The following is a 19726-nucleotide window of genomic DNA, read 5'->3' as shown; positions in this document are numbered from 1 at the left end:
TTGCATTGTTTAATTCAAAAATTTCGGGCGTATTATAGTATTTGAGAGTGTAGCATCGCGTTTTAGTACCTGAATAGTGTAATTTCGCTTAGTCTCCTTCCGCCGCCGAGCAGTGTCAACAGTGCGCAAGTAGCAGCATTACTGCATTTACTAGGCAATCTTGTATTTTAATAACCGTTTAAATTTTGTCGATTTGTTTGCGCTCTCTGTAGATTAGTTCAGACGTTCTTTGCAAAACAGTTTTTAGCATGGATAGGGACTGCAACTGCTGTGTTCGGATGCAGGCTGAGTTGGCATCCCTTCGCTCCCAGCTTCAGGCAGTGTTGGCTTCGGTCACACAGCTTGAGGCTGTTGCCAATGGGCATCACTGTGGGGGTCCGGATGGGGGTTTGTCGGGGACGGGCAGCTCGTCCCACGCATCCCCTGATCGGACTACGACTGTGGTTGCCCAGGATACTGCCCGCATTGAGGCTGATCCCTCACCTGTGGTAGAGTGGGAGGTCGTTTCAAGGTGTGGCAGGGGGCGAAAGACATTCCGGAGGGCTGAACGGAAAGCCTCTCCAGTTTGTCTGACGAACCGGTTTCAGGCTCTGTCTCAGGCTGATACTGATCTTCGGCCTGACATGGCTGCTTGTCCTGTTCCAGAGGTTGCCCCTCAGTCTGCAAGATCCGGGCAGTTGCAGAGGGTGGGCTTACTGGTAGTTGGGAGCTCCAACGTCAGGCGCGTAATGGGGCCCCTTAGGGAAATGGCAGCAAGAGAGGGGAAGAAAACCAATTTGCACTCCGTGTGCATACCGGGGGGAGTCATTCCAGATGTGGAAAGGGTCCTTCCGGATGCCATGAAGGGTACAGGGTGCAAACATCTGCAGGTGGTCGCTCATGTCGGCACCAATGATGTGTGTCGCTATGGATCGGAGGAAATCCTCTCTGGCTTCCGGCGGCTATCTGATTTGGTGAAGACTGCCAGTCTCGCTAGCGGGATGAAAGCAGAGCTCACCATCTGCAGCATCGTCGACAGGACTGACTGCGGACCTTTGGTACAGAGCCGAGTGGAGGGTCTGAATCAGAGGCTGAGACGGTTCTGCGACCGTGTGGGCTGCAGATTCCTCGACTTGCGCCATAGGGTGGTGGGGTTTCGGGTTTCGCTGGATAGGTCAGGAGTCCACTACACGCAACATGCGGCTACACGGGTAGCAGGGATGTGTGGCGTGGGCTGGGCGGTTTTTTAGGTTAGATGGCCTTGGGCAAGTACAGAAAGGGCAACAGCCTCAACGGGTGCGGGGCAAAGTCAGGACATGTGGGGACCAAGCAGCAATCGGTATTGTAATTGTCCACTGTCGAAGCTGCGTTGGTAAAGTACCGGAACTTCAAGCGCTGATAGAAAGCACCGAAGCTGAAATCGTTATAGGTACAGAAAGCTGGCTTAAGCCAGAGATAAATTCTGCCGAAATTTTTACAAAGGTACAGACGGTGTTTAGAAAGGATAGATTGCATGCAACCGGTGGTGGAGTGTTCGTCGCTGTTAGTAGTAGTTTATCTTGTAGTGAAGTAGAAGTGGATAGTTCCTGTGAATTATTATGGGTGGAGGTTACACTAAACAACCGAACTAGGTTAATAATTGGCTCCTTTTACCGACCTCCCGACTCAGCAGCACTAGTGGCAGAACAACTGAGAGAAAATTTGGAATACATTTCACATAAATTTTCTCAGCATGTTATAGTCTTAGGTGGAGATTTCAATTTACCAGATATAGACTGGGACACTCAGATGTTTAGGACGGGTGGTAGGGACAGAGCATCGAGTGACATTACACTGAGTGCACTATCCGAAAATTACCTCGAGCAATTAAACAGAGAACCGACTCGTGGAGATAGCGTCTTGGACCTACTGATAACAAACAGACCTGAACTTTTCGAGTCTGTAAGCGCTGAACAGGGAATCAGTGATCATAAGGCCGTTGCAGCATCCCTGAATATGAAAGTAAATAGGAATACAAAAAAAAGGGAGGAAGGTTTATCTGTTTAGCAAGAGTAATAGAAGGCAGATTTCAGACTACCTAACAGATCAAAACGAAAATTTCTGTTCCGACACTGACAATGTTGAGTATTTATGGAAAAAGTTCAAGGCACTCGTAAAATGCGTTTTAGGCAGGTACGTGCCGATTAAAACTGTGAGGGACGGGAAAAACCCACCGTGGTTCAACAACAAAGTTAGGGAACCACTGGAGAAGCAAAGAGAGCTTCACTGCAACTTTAAAGGCAGCCAAAACCTCTCAGACAAACAGAAGCTAAAATATGTCAAAGTTAGCGTAAGGAGGGCTATGCGTGAAGCGTTCAGTGAATTCTAAAGTAAAATTCTATGTACCGACTTGACAGAAAATCCTAGGAACTTCTGGTCTTACGTTAAATCAATAAGTGGCTCGAAACAGCATATCCAGACACTCCGGGATGATGATGGCATTGAAACAGAGGATGACACGCGTAAAGCTGAAATACTAAACACCTTTTTCCAAAGCTGTTTCACAGAGGAAGACCGCACTGCAGTTCCTTCTCTAAATCCTCGCACAAACTAAAAAATGGCTGACATCGAAGTAAGTGTCCAAGGAATAGAAAAGCAACTGGAATCACTCAATAGAGGAAAGTCCACTGGACCTGACGGGATACCAATTCGATTCTACACAGAGTACGCGAAAGAACTTGCCCCCCTTCTAACAGCCGTGTACCGCAAGTCTCTAGAGGAACGGAGGGTTCCAAATGATTGGAAAAGAGCACAGATAGTCCCAGTCTTCAAGAAGGGTCGTCGAGCAGATGCGCAAAAATATAGACCAATATCTCTTACGTCGATCTCTTGTAGAATTTTAGAACATGTTTTTTGCTCGCGTATCATGTCATTTCTGGAAACCCAGAATCTACTATGTAGGAATCAACATGGATTCCGGAAACAGCGATCGTGTGAGACCCAACTCGCCTTATTTGTTCATGAGACCCAGAAAATATTAGATACAGGCTCCCAGGTAGATGCTATTTTTCTTGACTTCCGGAAGGCGTTCGATACAGTTCCGCACTGTCGCCTGATAAACAAAGTAAGAGCCTACGGAATATCAGACCAGCTGTGTGGCTGGATTGAAGAGTTTTTAGCAAACAGAACACAGCATGTTGTTATCAATGGAGAGACGTCTACAGACGTTAAAGTAACTTCTGGCGTGCCACAGGTGAGTGTTATGGGACCATTGCTTTTCACAATATATATAAATGACTTAGTAGATAGTGTCGGAAGTTCCATGCGGCTTTTCGCGGATGATGCTGTAGTATACAGAGAAGTTGCAGCATTAGAAAATTGTAGCGAAATGCAGGAAGATCTGCAGCGGATAGGCACTTGGTGCAGGGAGTGGCAACTGACCCTTAACATAGACAAATTTAATGTATTGCGAATACATAGAAAGAAGGATCCTTTATTGTATGATTATATGATAGCGGAACAAACACTGGTAGCAGTTACTTCTGTAAAATATCTGGGAGTATGCGTGCGGAACGATTTGAAGTGGAATGATCATATAAAATTAATTGTTGGTAAGGCGGGTACCATGTTGAGATTCATTGGGAGAGTGCTTAGAAAATGTAGTCCATCAACAAAGGAGGTGGCTTACAAAACACTCGTTCGACCTATACTTGAGTATTGCTCATCAGTGTGGGATCCGTACCAGATCGGTCTGACGGAGGAGATAGAGAAGATCCAAAGAAGAGCGGCGCGTTTCGTCACAGGGTTATTTGGTAACCGTGATAGCGTTACGGAGATGTTTAATAAACTCAAGTGGCAGACTCTGCAAGAGAGGCGCTCTGCATCGCGGTGTAGCTTGCTCGCCAGGTTTCGAGAGGGTGCGTTTCTGGATGAGGTATCGAATATATTGCTTCCCCCTACTTATACTTCCCGAGGAGATCACGAATGTAAAATTAGAGAGATTAGAGCGCGCACGGAGGCTTTCAGACAGTCGTTCTTCCCGCGAACCATACGCGACTGGAACAGGAAAGGGAGGTAATGACAATGGCACGTAAAGTGCCCTCCGCCACACACCGTTGGGTGGCTTGCGGAGTATCAATGTAGATGTAGATGTAGATGTAGAAGATATCGTGACTGTTGCAAAGTGATTGGTCGTCATATCTAAACTCAAAAAGTGTTGCATAATTCTCCCACAGAGCGAGGTGAATGATTTCCGTGAATCAGTTCTGACACCTTCCTATTATGTGGTACTGGTCTGTGTAGTCTTCCAATCACTGTCACCTCTGTGGTTACGAAATCTGTTAGAAAAGAAAAACTCCTGAACATCTGTTCACTTCCACTCAATAGTATTAATTTTCTTTGTTATAGCAATACTTGATTTTCACCTTTTCTTAAATTTTCAAATCAGTTTTGAGTGAATTGTTACTAACGAAATAAAACTTTCTGTAATCCCGAAACAACTTCCAACAGTTTGGAAGGACTTTTATTCCAAGCCGTAGAGATGATCTTTACAAATTTGGTTGAAGTTTTCATGAATTTTTTCATTGTTTTTCCGTTGATAGTAGCATATGTGTTTCCCGTTTACCCGTAACATATCTGCCACTGCTATAATTGTCTAAGAAAATGTAATACGGTAATTACAAAAGGTCTTAATATGGTTCTAATGGCTCTAAGCACTATGGGACACATCTGAGGTCGTTAGTCCCATGGCCTTACAACTACTTAAACCTAACTAACCTAAGGACATAACACACATCCATGCCCGAGGCAGGATTCGAACCTGCGACCGTAGCCGAAGCCCTGTCCTCCTTCCTCGTAGTACCAGGCAGTTCACAAAACATTTTACTCAGGCCAGACACCAGTCCGTCACAGAAGGCGGCTGGATGGTTCAAATGATTCAAATGGCTCTCAGCACTATGAGACTTAACTTCTGAGGTCATCAGTCCCCTAGAACGTAGAACTACTTAAACCTAACTAACCTAAGGACATCACACACACCCATGCCCGAGACAGGATTCGAACCTCCGACCGTAGCGGTCGCCCGATTGCAAACTGTAACGCCTAAAACCGCTCGGCCACCCCGGCCGGCACGCCTAGATGGTTGGAAGTGGTTGGAGGATACCATTTAAGAGAGAGCTGTAAACTGAGCTTTTGTGCAAAAGGTAGGAAGGTCATAAATGTGCATTCTCATGTTACAAGCAGGGACGGTACAGACTGTGGCTGGCGTACATGTCTAGTGGAGGTGAGAGACTGTGGTCCTGTTTAGGTATGTGTTTTTTGCCAAAACATTGCCATGCTTATCATAAGAACGACGCCTCCTTAGTTTAAAAATCTTTTTTTATACAAGAGAGACTTGGAGTCGCTAATTGGCTCCTCTCAGGATCTACAATGTAGAGGCTTTCTTCCACAGCATGGGGACCCTGGTGCTGTTTCTAGATTGGTTACCTGGCCAGCAGAACAGTCAAGAGGAGAAATTCAATGAGAAGAATAGCTTGACTGCTTTGCGCAGTGTGGGGGCGGTTTTTGTTTTGCTAATTCAGCTCCTGTGCTGAGACTTGGTGGAAAGTGGGGTGATTCCTCGTGTGCTTCGTCTTCTCGCCCTCTCCTGGTGGAGAAATTCAGGTCTTTCCCTAGTGGGAGGGACTTGTCGTCTGAATCCTGGGGTGGACTAAGATCCCGTGGCAGTTCCCAACTGTACTGTCAGCAGAACTGCGTATCATCTTGGACATATCGTCATGATGGTGATGAGGGTGAATTTATTCATCCTGAGTTAGCCATCTGACGTTTGGCAATCCCGGCACGCAGTGTTCTGCCTGTGAGTCAGATTGGTTTGGCCAGACCAGCGAATGGGTGCACCTCACACTGAAAATCTGTCAGGATTTCAGGGCTCTGATAATGATATTTCCCACAATCCGATAACCAGAACGCTAGACCGAGTAGTTCACATATTTTTGTGGACATGTCAGAACTGTGCGGCTGGTCCCGGTTGAGGTTCGAGTCCTCCCTCGGGCATGGATGTGTATGTTTGCTCTTAGGATAATTTAGGTTAAGTAGTGTGTAAGCTTAGGGACTGATGACCTTAGCAGTTAAGTTGCATAAGATTTCACACAATTTGAACATGTCAGAAAATTACAGCTGCCGTTTGAATCAAGGTGAAATGGTGAAGTACTGCCGCACTGGTGTAGAGTTGTTAAGTGATATTCACAGCTTCCTCTTTTCAGATGAATTTTGTGGTATAGTTGATCATATTTGATTCCGTTTAAATAGAATCGGGCCTCGCAGTGGATTCATGCAAACAGAGTTAGATTGCGCTGTAAAAGGGATTAATTCAGAGGAGAATTTGTACTGCTTCCACGCAAATGTGTGCTTTGCCCATCAAACAGCATTCATTATCTAATTTGTGTTTGTTATTTTTGTGTAACATTTGTCAGCTAGTTGTAGTTACTAAATGTTTAATAAATCTTGTGTTCAATTAAATACTCCGCTGTTATTCATATTCCCTATGCTATTCACTGTTTTTATATTATTGTGGTGGTACACGAATAGCTTCACTCAGACATGTATTCAAGATTAAAGCGAGCGATAGCTTTCAAGTACTAATTCAAAATTAAGTAGAAAAATAAAATAAGCGTAAGATTCATCAGTACATTTACAGGAAGCATAAATCAGAAGACAGGAGTGGAATACTTTTTACTGCTTGTATCTGTGGCAACGGACGTTCTTCAAGCACTGGAAAAGTTGGTACTGCTCTGGATACGAAGAAGTTGGTGATACTGTGGTTACGAAGCCCTGTTACAGCTGCACAATCCTTCCATGACTTACTGTCGCTGTTTCCGTGAGGCCTGCAGCCGTTTAGAAGATGTCTCGAGACACGCACTGCTTTGTCTGCGTGAACAAAGCACACCTTGGCCGTCTTTTCACAATTCCACGGTCTTACGTACAACTACTTTCCGAGTCTCAAGTGCCAACTGTTCTTAAATAAAATTAGATTCATTATTCCATCCTAGCGCAAGATGTATTAACGCCAAAATGGACGCAGTGTGTAAAATAGTTCTTCTGATCAATTATCAACCATTTAAATTTGCCCATTAAAATTTTAAATTACAGAACAGAAAATTTAATGATCGTAATGGATATTACAAGTAACGCGACTTGTAGCAAAAGTAATCGATGAGTAAACACGGCAAAGAGTCATTATAAATTTACATTCAATTACGTAGTTTTATTTTGCCATTATCAGTGGAAAACTATTATTCTCTTTAACTGTTAACACGCATTCGTATTTTTCATGGTAGTTACATGTAATAGAGTGTCACGTTGACAACATTGAACAGCCTTCTGCAGAAAATAAATATAAGTATTTTTCTTGACCCTAATACAAGAATTTACTTCGCTTAACAATACCAAAGCTTTTTAAGGCAGTCGTATGCCTAAGTATGAAAATGAAACTACGACGGCATGATACCTTATTTAAACTATAAACGGATACCAACAAGATAACACTGCATAATTTAACACAATTTTAGCGCAACTAACTACTTATAAATATTTTATCTTGGAGTACCTAGTACTGTACGGAAGTGCAGTGAGCAAAAAGTTTATTGCGATAGTTGTATGAAACTATACTGATTTTTATATTACAACTGTCAGTATTACAAAATTCGTAGCAGTAAGTGAAGGAGATGCTGTGCTATTACTTTTGCTACAGAATACCTTGTTTTAAATGTGCTCTTAGAAAGAATCAGAAATATGTATGTCCAAATAAAGAGTCTATCTCACAACAAAATTTACGTGAAGGCTACATTTCAAACGTCTAATTGTTATGAGACTACGCCAGAAAACATACAAAGAACTGACAGAAAACATTTGCCATCATCATTTATACACACGAATACGTGGTGTCTGTTCTTTTCATGCATGGGCACGTGAAGGCGTTAAATAGCTTTATTAATGCGAAGTGAAGTAAATTTTTGTACGAGGATCAAGAAAAATACTAACATTTATTCTCTGCAGAAGCCTGTTAAGTCCCAATGCAACTGATCTTATGAGTTCCTTCCCGTTCCTTTCCTTTCTCCCCTCTCGGCCTTCAGTTTACAAAATTATTTATATAGTCATGCGCATGGTACTTTGTGCCATAAATTAAGGCATATATTACCTGTGTTAGCGAAATACATTCATGATGTAGTGCTGACTGCAGCTTCCATAAAACACACACACACACACACACACACACACACACACACACACACACACACACACAAAGAAGATATTTTTTACAGTGTTTTGTCTCATTACTGAACAATGATAACGCGGAAAATTCCTCCTGTGCTCTCATAGAAATGTATTTGAATAGACTCCACATTTTACAGAACGCCTGCCGAAATATCGGTGGCTGTCTACGACGCTATTTCAACCTTGTATACGCCTTGTATACACCGTAAGGAACGAAGGTCTCACATGATTTAGAAATTTTGTGATATATTACAACTGTATACTAGACTACTAGACTAGAACACCGAGACCATTGCCTATTAGGAGCATTGTTGCTAATGACTGATCTATCCAGGCCGACCTCACGATTACGTCATCCTCTCCGTGGGTGGCAGGTGTGTAAAGACAGTTTGTACAGAAAGGAATTTTAATTCAGACGATTATCAGGAGGCATTTCAAGCCCAAGTAATACGGTGTCCCGTAACGTGATCAAAGTTCTACCAAACAACCAATAATATGAACCTAAAGGTCGATAGACGCCTTCTGAGTTACTCAGTACTTAGATGATGGGAATGAATATTAAATACATATGTGAAAACGAACTTCACACTCAGGTTTCTAGAAGAATGTTATCGCGTTATCATCCTCCATAACTGAAGTCACTAATGAAGTCTTGTGCAATTGGTCTTGAATCAGAGGTAGCAAGATCGGTTTTTCATGGTGGTGGAGATTTTCATCGGCAGAATTTGGCCAGTAACGGAAGGGAAGCAGATTTGATCAAGTAACTTCCTGTTTGAATTCTAAAGCTCTCCACTGTGTCTCTAAAACTGCGGTAATAGAACACTGTTACTGATTATCCACCAATCGGTCTAGGCTGTAGCCCCCTTGATATAATTAGAGTGGAGTAGGTTTCGTGCCAGCACCAGAACGTCGGCTAACTCATCCTCCTCACCGTCATTAGTAATGTAAGTACTTCATTATGCTGTACACGCGTTCATCAAAGTGACCTACTCTAACCACAAGAAATTAACTCATACTTCAAGGAGTAACGGCGCCCGGCTACTTGAATAAGGAAAACCTTTCGAAATAGTCGATAATATTGACTCTTAGCTGGCATTCGGCTTTCCTTTGTTTTGTTACAATCTCCCAAGCGCAAGTTTATGTCGAAAAACTGTTTTACGAGCGGATTTTGCTACACTGACTAGCCAAAATATTATGACCACTTAATTTTATTTATTGTTTTTTCATTCTCCCACAAAGGGACGGGCTGGCAGCAGTGCATAAAGCCACTCTTCAGCCAAAGGGTGGCTGTGGACTCTCTGTCTGGCCACGACATCTGCATCCATTTTGTGGCAGAGTCCAAACTCTGAAACACTGAGGGAAAGATGGCTGCTGGGCTCGCAAAGTCGGACAGTTTTCGGTGCCTGCCTAAAATGTTCTTTGCTCTTTATTACAGTAATTGTGATGACACTACTAACACTGCAATCTCTCCAGTCAATTGCTGTAAGAACTGCAAGCACAGACCAATGAAAAATTCAAGAATATCTTACAAAAATCCCCTTCCTTACGTATTTTGTCCAGGTGAATCAGTAATGTTAATTGTGTCTGAAAATGGGGACAGAGGTTCGGAGTTTTCTCCTGCCACGGACGTGATTTTCCGTCCTGGGAAATGAGAAGGACAGCATGTACACAAATGCAAGCCCTTCCTCCGGCTACCAAATAAATTTCGTGAACCAATCAGAGTACGCTTTACAAGTTTGATTGAAACACACGGCTGCTTCCTTCGTCGCTACGGCGTCATTCTTCACTTTGAAAGCATATCGTGTTTTCTCCACCTTGCAGATACACATCTGTTTAGAAGGAATGTTTAAGGCTACGCGTGGCCCAGAAATTTTATGGCCTCCTAGTTTTGCCGGGCTGTCCCCAGTTGTTAGGGACTATGGATGGTTGGGCCCACCATTGGCTTCCAGTTCTGGTGAATGCCTCTTCGTTCAGTGCTTTCAGAAGGAAAAGAATTTATGACTCCATATTCCGCCCCTGCACAGAAATTTTCCACGGCAGGTCGCCTAACTTTCTGCCAGAAAGACAGAATAGAGAGTAAACGAATTTGCAGTTATTATAATAACTAATACTTGCAAGCATACTCAGTAAATGGGTGATAATGCTACATAACAGTCTCCACAGCAATAACCAATACAGATCTGCAGGTCCTGAATTTGTGGAAACAGTTGCTTTCGTTATAGGAACAAATCAACACAAGAAACAAAACATCTAGCCGAACAAAAAGTGGCTGTTATCTCTTTCGACAACGCAGAAGAATCGCTGGAAATTTATTTGCATCGATTAAAACTTCGTTTAAAGTGATGTTTTCGACACTATAACCAGAGCGTTAGCTTACCTTCTCCCTGTTGCAAAGTATGTGGTTACAGCCATTAGATGATCATGGTAGACCAGGATTTGCCGAAGTATGTGATTTGTGGCGCAGCCATTAGTCATCAGACTCACATCGTATCCGCTAAGCTCAAATCTGCTCAGAATACTAAAACAAACGTGTCAGTTTAAGACAAAATGGGCCACTGAACTACGAGGACAATCCAAATAGTGGAGTTATTCTTGTCAGTCATGCAGTATGTCTGACGCACACCGTCTTATTCAGTTGTGATAGATTATTTCCTGATAAAGAGACCGAGCCATCAGGAAAGTGTAATAAATAGCACGTGTGTTCTAAATTGCTCATCAAACATTTTAATAGCATTTTTGATGTTGCGAAATACCCTTGTAATCAATGTCACATATCACCCAATGACATGCGACAATCATCATGATTACCAGAGTCTTGCGTCACATGTCTGTTGCAAGAGCTACATTGCTAAGTAAAGTACACTACTAGCCATTAAAATTGCTACACCACGAAGATCACGTGCTACAGACGCGAAATGTAACCTACAGGAAAAAGATGCTGTGATATGCAAATGATCAGCTTTTCAGAGCATTCACACAAGGTTGGCGCCGGTGGCGACACCTCCAACGTGCTGACATGAGGAAAGTTTCCAACCGATTTCTCATACACAAACAGCAGTTGATCGGCGTTTACTGGTGAAACGTTGTTGTGATGCCTCGTGTAAGGAGAAGAAATGCGTACCATCACGTTTCCGACTTTGATAAAGGTCGGTTTGTAGCCTATCGCGATTGCGGTTTATCGTATCGCGACATTGCCGATCGCGTTGGTCGAGACCCAATGACTGTTAGCAGAATATGGAATCGGTGGGTTCAGGAGGGCAATACGGAACGCCGTGCTGGATCCCAACGGCCTCGTATCACTAGCAGTCGAGATGACAGGCATCTTATCCGCATGGCTGCAACGGATCGTGCAGCCACGTCTCGATCCCTGAGTCAACAGATGTGGACGTTTGCAAGACAACAACCATCTGCACGAATAGTTCGACGACGTTTGCAGCAGCATGGACTATCAGCTCGGAGACCATGGCTGCTGTTACCCTTGATTCTGCATCACAGACAGGAGCGCCTGCAATGGTGTACTCAACGACGAACCTGGTTGCACGAATGGCAAAACGTCACTTTTTCGGGTGAATCCAGGTACTGTTTACAGCATCATGATGCGCATCCGTGTTTGGCGACATCGCGGTGAACGCACGTTGGAAGCGTGTATTCGTCATCGCCAGACTGGAGTATCACCCGGCGTGATGGTATGGGGTGCCATTGGTTACACGTCTCGGTCACCTCTTGTTCGCATTGGCGGCACTTTAAACAGTGGACGTTACATTTCAGATGTGTTACGACCCGTGGCTCTACCCTTCATTCGATCTCTGCGAAACCCTACATTTCAGCAGGATAATGCACGACCGCATGTTGAAGGTCCTGTACGGGCCTTTCTGGATACAGAAAATGTTCGACTGCTGCCCTGGCCAGCACATTCTCCAGATCTCTCACCAATTGAAAGCATCTGATCAATGGTGGCCGAGCAACTGGCTCGTCATAATACGCCAGTCACCACTCTTGATGAACTGTGGTATCGTGTTGAAGCTGCATGGGCAGCTGTACCTGTACACGCCATCCAAGCTCTGTTTGACTCAATGCCCAGGCGTATCAAGACCGTTATTACGGCCAGAGGTGGTTATTCTGGGTACTGGTTTCTCAGGATCTATGCACCCAAATTGCGTGAAAGTGTAATCACGTGTCAGTTCTAGTATAATATGTTTGTCAAATGAATACCCGTTTATCATCTGCATTTCTTCTTCGTGTAGCAATTTTAATGGCGAGTAGTGTAGTAAATCCAACCGCACAGCAACAGCAGGTATCCAAATGGAAGAGTGTGGAGACTCGCTAGTCTACAGAGAGAGAGCAGCACGTAAACGCCACGTCCCTACAACACTGTCACATCCCAATAAGGACAAGTTAGCAAACGATATCCTATTTGCTACAACGTGCACGGGAATCGTCACTGTCCAAAAAGTGACGCAGAGTTCTTCACCTGTCATAAGCATGTCCACGTAGCAAGTATGTACATTAGTCTGAAGCCGTCAACCAGACGCCCATACATCAGTACCAGTGGATGAGTAATTGCGACTTATGCTTTTATTAAAACTGAAAACGCTCTGATAGGATTTGTCGCCTTAGGAAAAGTACCAGACATCGTAAAGTAGTGCAGATGTGTGAAATATTATTTTTATAGGTACACGTTGCAGGAAAAGGTAGATATCACCCAATATCTACAGGAACCAAGAGGGAACAATAAGAATAGAGGACCAAAAGATCAGATTAAACGGGATCCAATACAAGGACGCAGGTTTTCAATGACGGAAATAAAATAAACGTTTTGGAGTGAGATTAAGAATCAGGACATTATATATAAATGATAAGATTCGCTGTAGGCACAGCTATTCTCGGTGAAAGTGGGGAATTACAGTACCAGTTGAATGTAACAGTGCATCTCGTGGTCGTGCGGTAGCGTTCTCGCTTCCCACGCCCGGGTTCCCTGGTTCGATTCCCGGCGGAGTCAAGGATTTTCTCTGCCTCGTGATGGCTGGGTGTTGTGTGATGTCCTTAGGTTAGTTAGCTTTAAGTAGTTCTAAGTTCTAGGGGACTGATGACCATAGATGTTAAGTCCCATAGTGCTCAGAGCCATTTGAACCATTTTTTTGAATGTAACAGAGCCTAATGGGTACAGAATGTGGACTGAGGATAATTCAATAAGAGATTAAAGTAATGAAGCACATGAGTAATCAAACTAGCGATAAGCTTAGCATAAAAATTGGGAGCCACACAGGAGTCGAAGTGAAGGAATTCCGCTACCCTCGAAACAAAATAATGTTTGAAGGTCGAAGCAAGGAGGACATAAGAAACAGAATAGCACAGATAAACAGCAAATCAAATGTCTACTAATGCTAAACATAGGCAATTCGATGAAGAACTTTCTGGTACACAGCAGTTTACGAAAGTGAATTTTGGACTGTGGGAAAACGAAAAAATATGAGGATGAAAGAGTTTGACTTTTGTCGTTACCGAAGGATGACGAAAATTGAGTTGCCTGTTAAGAAATGAGTAGGTCCTCCCCAGATCTGCCGAGGAAAATAAAATGTGGGAAATTAAGTAAAACAATGTACAGGTTGATTGGGCGTGGTTGAGACGCAAACGAATAAGTTCCATGGTACTAGAGAGCAAAAACGATGAGAAAAAGAGATAGGAAGATTCCGTCAAACAGTTGAGAATGTTTGGGTAAAGTGGTAATCCGAATGAAGAAGTTGGCACAGTAAAGCTGATCGTCGGTGCCCGCATCATACTTGGCAGAAAAAAGCAGTAAACAAAGCTACGACGCAATTAGTGATATAGATGATCATTAATTGAAGCTAAAATCTTCTAGGTTGATAATCCACATCATGTTCATCTTAAGATTTCTTCCTCGCAACTTAAGGTTTCGACCCCTCTGCGGCAATCTTCTTCAGGATCTTCTGGTGTCTCATGTTAACTGTAAGGTGGAATAGCTCTGCCCTTAATTAGGTTAGCTGGGTAAGGACCTACCACGTGCCCGCAGCAACTGTAACCGCAGCAACAGGTCGTCAGCTATACAGGTCTTATAATCCTACTAAGTGATACATAAACATTTATGTAAACTTCAAACTAATCCATAAACATATAAGTGTAATATTAATTCTTTTTACTGTTTCATCGACATTAGCAAGTAATAAATTGAACTGAACGCTTTTACCACTTTCTGGCTTTAAAGTTATGGAACAAATGTCCAGGTGTATCATCTGTCATACCGTTCAGCCACTTAGGCTGTCAACAACTGTTTAAAGCCCCAGTAAGCGGCACAAAATCTTCTCAAGAGCGTAAGCTTTTATTTCAGTTCCACAGCCACGGATTTACAGACGACAAGCAGTTACAGAAGTGGTACATAAGTAGCATTAGCTAGATGTGAGTAACATCTACATCAATCAGGCAATGGGCGACGTCAGTGGTCTCAGTTTAAACACCAACGCTTATATCTGGATTTAGACATTTGAAGTCACAGATAATATATTTATCCAATTACACTACCAGAATTATTACTGGCAAAATTCGCTAAGACCATAAATTTTTTTCAAGACTGGCCTTGTTGACATTTATTCACAACTGCCCTCCACTGCAGAAATAGGTCGAACAGTGTTACTATAAATTGATTTCTACATGTTACAGAATAACCTGCTACCATTTGGAGTGGCCAGAACACCACTGTCTTTTCCAAACTGATTCTCGACATCCCACTGTGTCCTAATTTCCTTCTCGATATAATTTTAATGAAACCTATTTGAGAGGAATATAATGCTAATTTTCAGACATTTTTAATCACGTATAAAAAACGGGGCTGTGGTGGAAGCTGGGCAATTATCACTTAAATGAACCAAGCTTAAAATACGTAGTAATATTTTTAGTGAGACCAGGATCTACGAGGGATACTGATAAGCTTCCAGTCACACGAAATTTACAAGTGTTAGAATCATTTCTGTATGAACTTCTGTATTGTGACAGATTTATAGTCCATGAAGCTTTCACTAACCCAACACTGCAAAAAAGACGTTAAGTATGAGTTATCCAGTGCATGCAAGGAAGCATTTCTGTAATTAAAAAACTGTGGCAACCAAAGCTTCACAGTATGGAAAAGGGGCAGTGCTGTTACACAAATGTGCCAATGGCACAAAGCAGCTAATATTGGTGATATAAAAGACTTTGACATTGGCACAAGTTCATTACCACTAGATTAAAAAATTGGTTTTGGCAGTTCATTGAAGGAGCTAAAGACATGTGTACCTGTACGTAACAATTCACTAATACTGAAACATTTAGATGTTATCTTCGGTATCGGACGGCATCTGGTGGCCACCTATTGTACTTAACCCAACCTGTGTCAGTACACAGTGGCCCTAGTCCATTGTATTCCTATACACTGGAATGTTTTGATAAGATTGAGGGGCTCTTGCTATAGTGTCTGGTATACATGCAACGATTTGTGCTATGTGAGTTAACTACTTTCCATTGTCTTTGCATCTGACAAATTCTGGTGATGGATGAAAGCTACAGTAAAACCCTTAAAATGTTTGGAAAAAATTGCAAGTTAGGCAAAGTAAGACGAATCATTTTATAAGCATTTTACAGTGCTTTCAAGGTATTAGATTTTAATTTGCAGCTGTAGCGGCGCATCGAAAGCTAAGTACTAATTAATTGTTTGTGTATAGTAGTTTATTTAGGAACTTCAGCAGTCTTCAACCGGTGTTCTTGGTGTTTTCCGGTGAAATAACTTCAGAAGAAATTTTTGCGAACTGCTTTCAGTTTCGTTACTGTCATTAGATGTTTGATTTTCTTTCTGTGTTGGTATTTTGTTATATTCTCATTTGTTGTTGATTAATACTGTCAATAATAGTAGTTACTTTCCTTGTAGAGCAAGTTTGTGATAATTGTAGTCAGTTTTTAACATCTTCTTATTGTAGTAGCGGAACTTAGATAAAGTTGTTTTCTTGTTTCAATAACTGTAAAATTTTACCATGAGTGAGAAGTGTGGGCTTTGCCGTAGGTTCGTGAGTAGTGGATTGCGGTGTGAGACTTGTTCGAAGTATTTTCACTGGGGGGAATGCAGTGGGGAAGCCAGTGGGCATTCTGGTGAGATCCTCTCCTGGAACTGCAGGTTATGTAGCAAGAGTAAGTTGATAGAGGAGCAGGAGCGTAAGATCTGTGCCCTTCAGGTGCAGTTGAAAAACGCACAGGAGGAGCTAGACAGGATGAGGAGGGAGAAGGGGGTTGGGGAATGGGAGCTGGCTGTTGGCAAGAGATCTGCTAGGAGAAGGAGATTTTCAGATAGTTTTACTATTGGTGTTTGTAATAGATATGTCCAACTGTCAGAGTCTAGTGGAGAGGAATCTCTAGTAGCTATAGATGTAGGAAGTATGCAGCAGACCTCAGCAGTTACGGTGGCTAGGACAGTTGCAAAGACTAAGAGAAAGAAGAAGGTTCTGCTGTTAGGTAGTTCTCATGGTAGAGGTGTAGGCCAGCAGTTGCAGGAAGTTTTGGGAAGTGAGTACGAGGTCACCAGCATTGTGAAGCCTAATGCAGGATTGGCTCAGGTGACTTTTAACATAGGGGGGTTATGTAGGGATTTTACAAAAGAGGATCAGGTAGTGATTGTGGGTGGGGCCGGTAATAGTATTGATAGGGATGGGGAGTATGACATAGATGGTGACCTGGAAAAGATAGCCACTCAGACTGGCAACACGAATGTGCATTTCGTGGAACTGTTTCAGCGTCACGATCGGCCTCATCTTAATACAGCCGTCAGACGTAATAACATGAGACTTGGGGGTGCGCTAATGACAGAAGGCATGAGTCACATTTCAGTGGTGTCGGTGGAGTCTATCAGCAGGACGGGTTTCACTAGACATGGCCTGCACCTCAACAGGTATGGAAAGGGGAGGTTGGCAAAGCTTATAGGTGACAGCATAGCTGGGGGTGGTGGGATCACTCATGGGAAAATTCCGGTAGTTGTGGGTGTTAGAGCTGTACCTTTTTTGGATTGAAGTCAGCTGACTGGTATTCCTGCTTAAGGAAATCTCTCTAACAAAGAAACCACTTTTGACAAAGCTTAGGTATCAGATTAATGAGGGAATTAGTATATTTCATCAAAACATACAAGCCATTAAAGTTAGTGAACTGCTTATAGATGTTGACTCTGAAATTATTGGTATATCTGAACACTTCTTAAATAAGGAGATAATTCAGAGGCTTCCTTTACCAGGGTACAGGTTGGCTGGCAGCTTTTCTAGGAGCTCTTTGCGGTGTGGGGGAGTAGCCATGTATGTGAAAAACGGTATGCCATTTGAGTCAATTGATGTTTCAAAGTACTGCACTGAAAAGGTGTTTGAATGTTGCGCAGGTGTGGTTAAATTTAGTGGGGCTAAACTTCTTACTGTTGTTATTTATTGATCCCCAGACTCAGATTTCACAACATTTTTGCTAAAGCTAGAGGAGGTTCTTGGTTCACTTTATAGGAAATACAAAAAGTTAGTTTTATGTGGTGACTTCAATATAAATTGTATAAGTGATTGTGCAAGGAAAAGGATGCTGGTAGACCTCCTTAATTCATATAATCTTATGCAAACCGTATTCTTTCCAACGAGAGTGCAAGGGAACAGTAGAAAAACCATAGACAATATTTTTGTTCATTCGTCATTACTAGAAGGGCATTCTGTTAGCAAAATGGTGAATGGCCTTTCAGATCATGATGCACAAATTATAAGTCTAAAAGATTTTTGTGCTGCAACACATGTTAAATATAGCTGCCAACTTTTTAGGAAAGCTGATCCAGTTGCTGTAGAGACTTTTGTAAACCTTATCAAGGAACAAGAGTGGCAAGATGTTTATAGTGCTGATACAGTAGACGATAAATATAATGCTTTCCTCAAGACTTTTATCGTGCTCTTTGAAAGTTGTGCTCCATTAGAACGTTCAAAACAGGGTACTAGCACAAACAGGCAGCCTGGGTGGCTGACTAAAGGTATAAGAATTTCTTGTAGAACAAAGTGGCAATTATATCAAAACGTTAGAAACAGTCACAATCTAAATGCAGTAGCCAATTACAAACAGTATTGTAAGGTGCTTAAAAAAGTTATTAGGAAGGCAAAAAGTCTGTGGTATGCAGATAGAATAGCTAAGTCTCAGGATAAATTAAAACCATATGGTCAGTCATAAAGGAAGTGGCTGGTCTGCAGAGACAGGTCGAGGATATAGAATCAGTGCGTAGTGGGAATGTCCGTGTTACTGATAAGTCGCATATATGTACAGTATTTAATAATCACTTTCTGAATATAGCAGGCGAACTAAATAGAAACCTAGTCCCAACAGGGAATCATATAGCGCTCGTGGAAAAAAGTGTTCCGAGACTGTTACCTGAAATGCTCCTCCATGATACTGACAAGAGGGAGATTGAGTTAATAATTAAATCACTAAAGACCAAGAATTCTCATGGATATGACGGGGTATCTAGCAGAATACTGAAGTATTGTTCCATGTATGTTAGCCCAGTGCTTAGCCATATCCGTAACTTTTCCTTTAGGAGTGGTCGGTTTCCTGACCGATTAAAGTACTCGGTAGTGAAGCCACTTTATAAAAAGGGAGACAGGGCTAATGTTGATAATTATAGACCTATTTCTATGCCATCGGTGTTTGCTAAAGTTATCGAGAGGGTTGTATATACAAGGTTACTGCAGCATTTAAATTCACATAATTTGCTGTCAAATGTACAGTTTGGTTTTAGAAATGGCTTAACAACTGAAAATGCTATAGTCTCTTTTCTCTGTGAGGTTTTGGATGGATTAAATAAACGGTTGCGAACGTTGGGTGTTTTCTTTGATTTAACGAAGGCTTTTGACTGTGTTGACCACAAAATATTACTGCAGAAGTTGGAACATTATGGAGTAAGGGGAGTAGCTTACAATTGGTTCGCCTCTTACTTTAAGAACAGAAAGCAGAAGGTAATTCTCCGCAATATTGAGAGTGGTAATGATGTTCAGTCCCAATGGGGCACTGTTAAATGGGGCATTCCCCAAGGATCGGTGCTGGGGCCACTGCTGTTTCTTATTTATATAAATGATATGCCTTCTAGTATTACAGGTGATTCAAAAATATTTCTGTTTGCTGATGACACCAGCTTGGTAGTGAAGGATCTTGTGTGTAATATTGAAACATTATCAAATAATGTAGTTCATGAAATAAGTTCGTGGCTTGTGGAAAATAATTTGATGCTAAATCACAGTAAGACTCAGTTTTTACAGTTTCTAACTCACAATTCAACAAGAACTGATATTTTAATCAGACAGAATGGGCATGTTATAAGCGAGACGGAACAGTTCAAGTTCCTAGGCGTATGGATAGATAGTAATCTGTTGTGGAAAGCCCATGCTCAGGATCTTGTTAAGAAACTAAATGCCGCTTTATTTACCATTAGAACAGTATCTTAAATAAGTGACATTTC

The sequence above is a fragment of the Schistocerca serialis genome, chromosome 1, assembly GCF_023864345.2.
Source record: "Schistocerca serialis cubense isolate TAMUIC-IGC-003099 chromosome 1, iqSchSeri2.2, whole genome shotgun sequence".
Taxonomy (NCBI): Eukaryota; Metazoa; Arthropoda; class Insecta; order Orthoptera; family Acrididae; genus Schistocerca; species Schistocerca serialis.
This window is presented reverse-complemented; position numbering follows the sequence as displayed.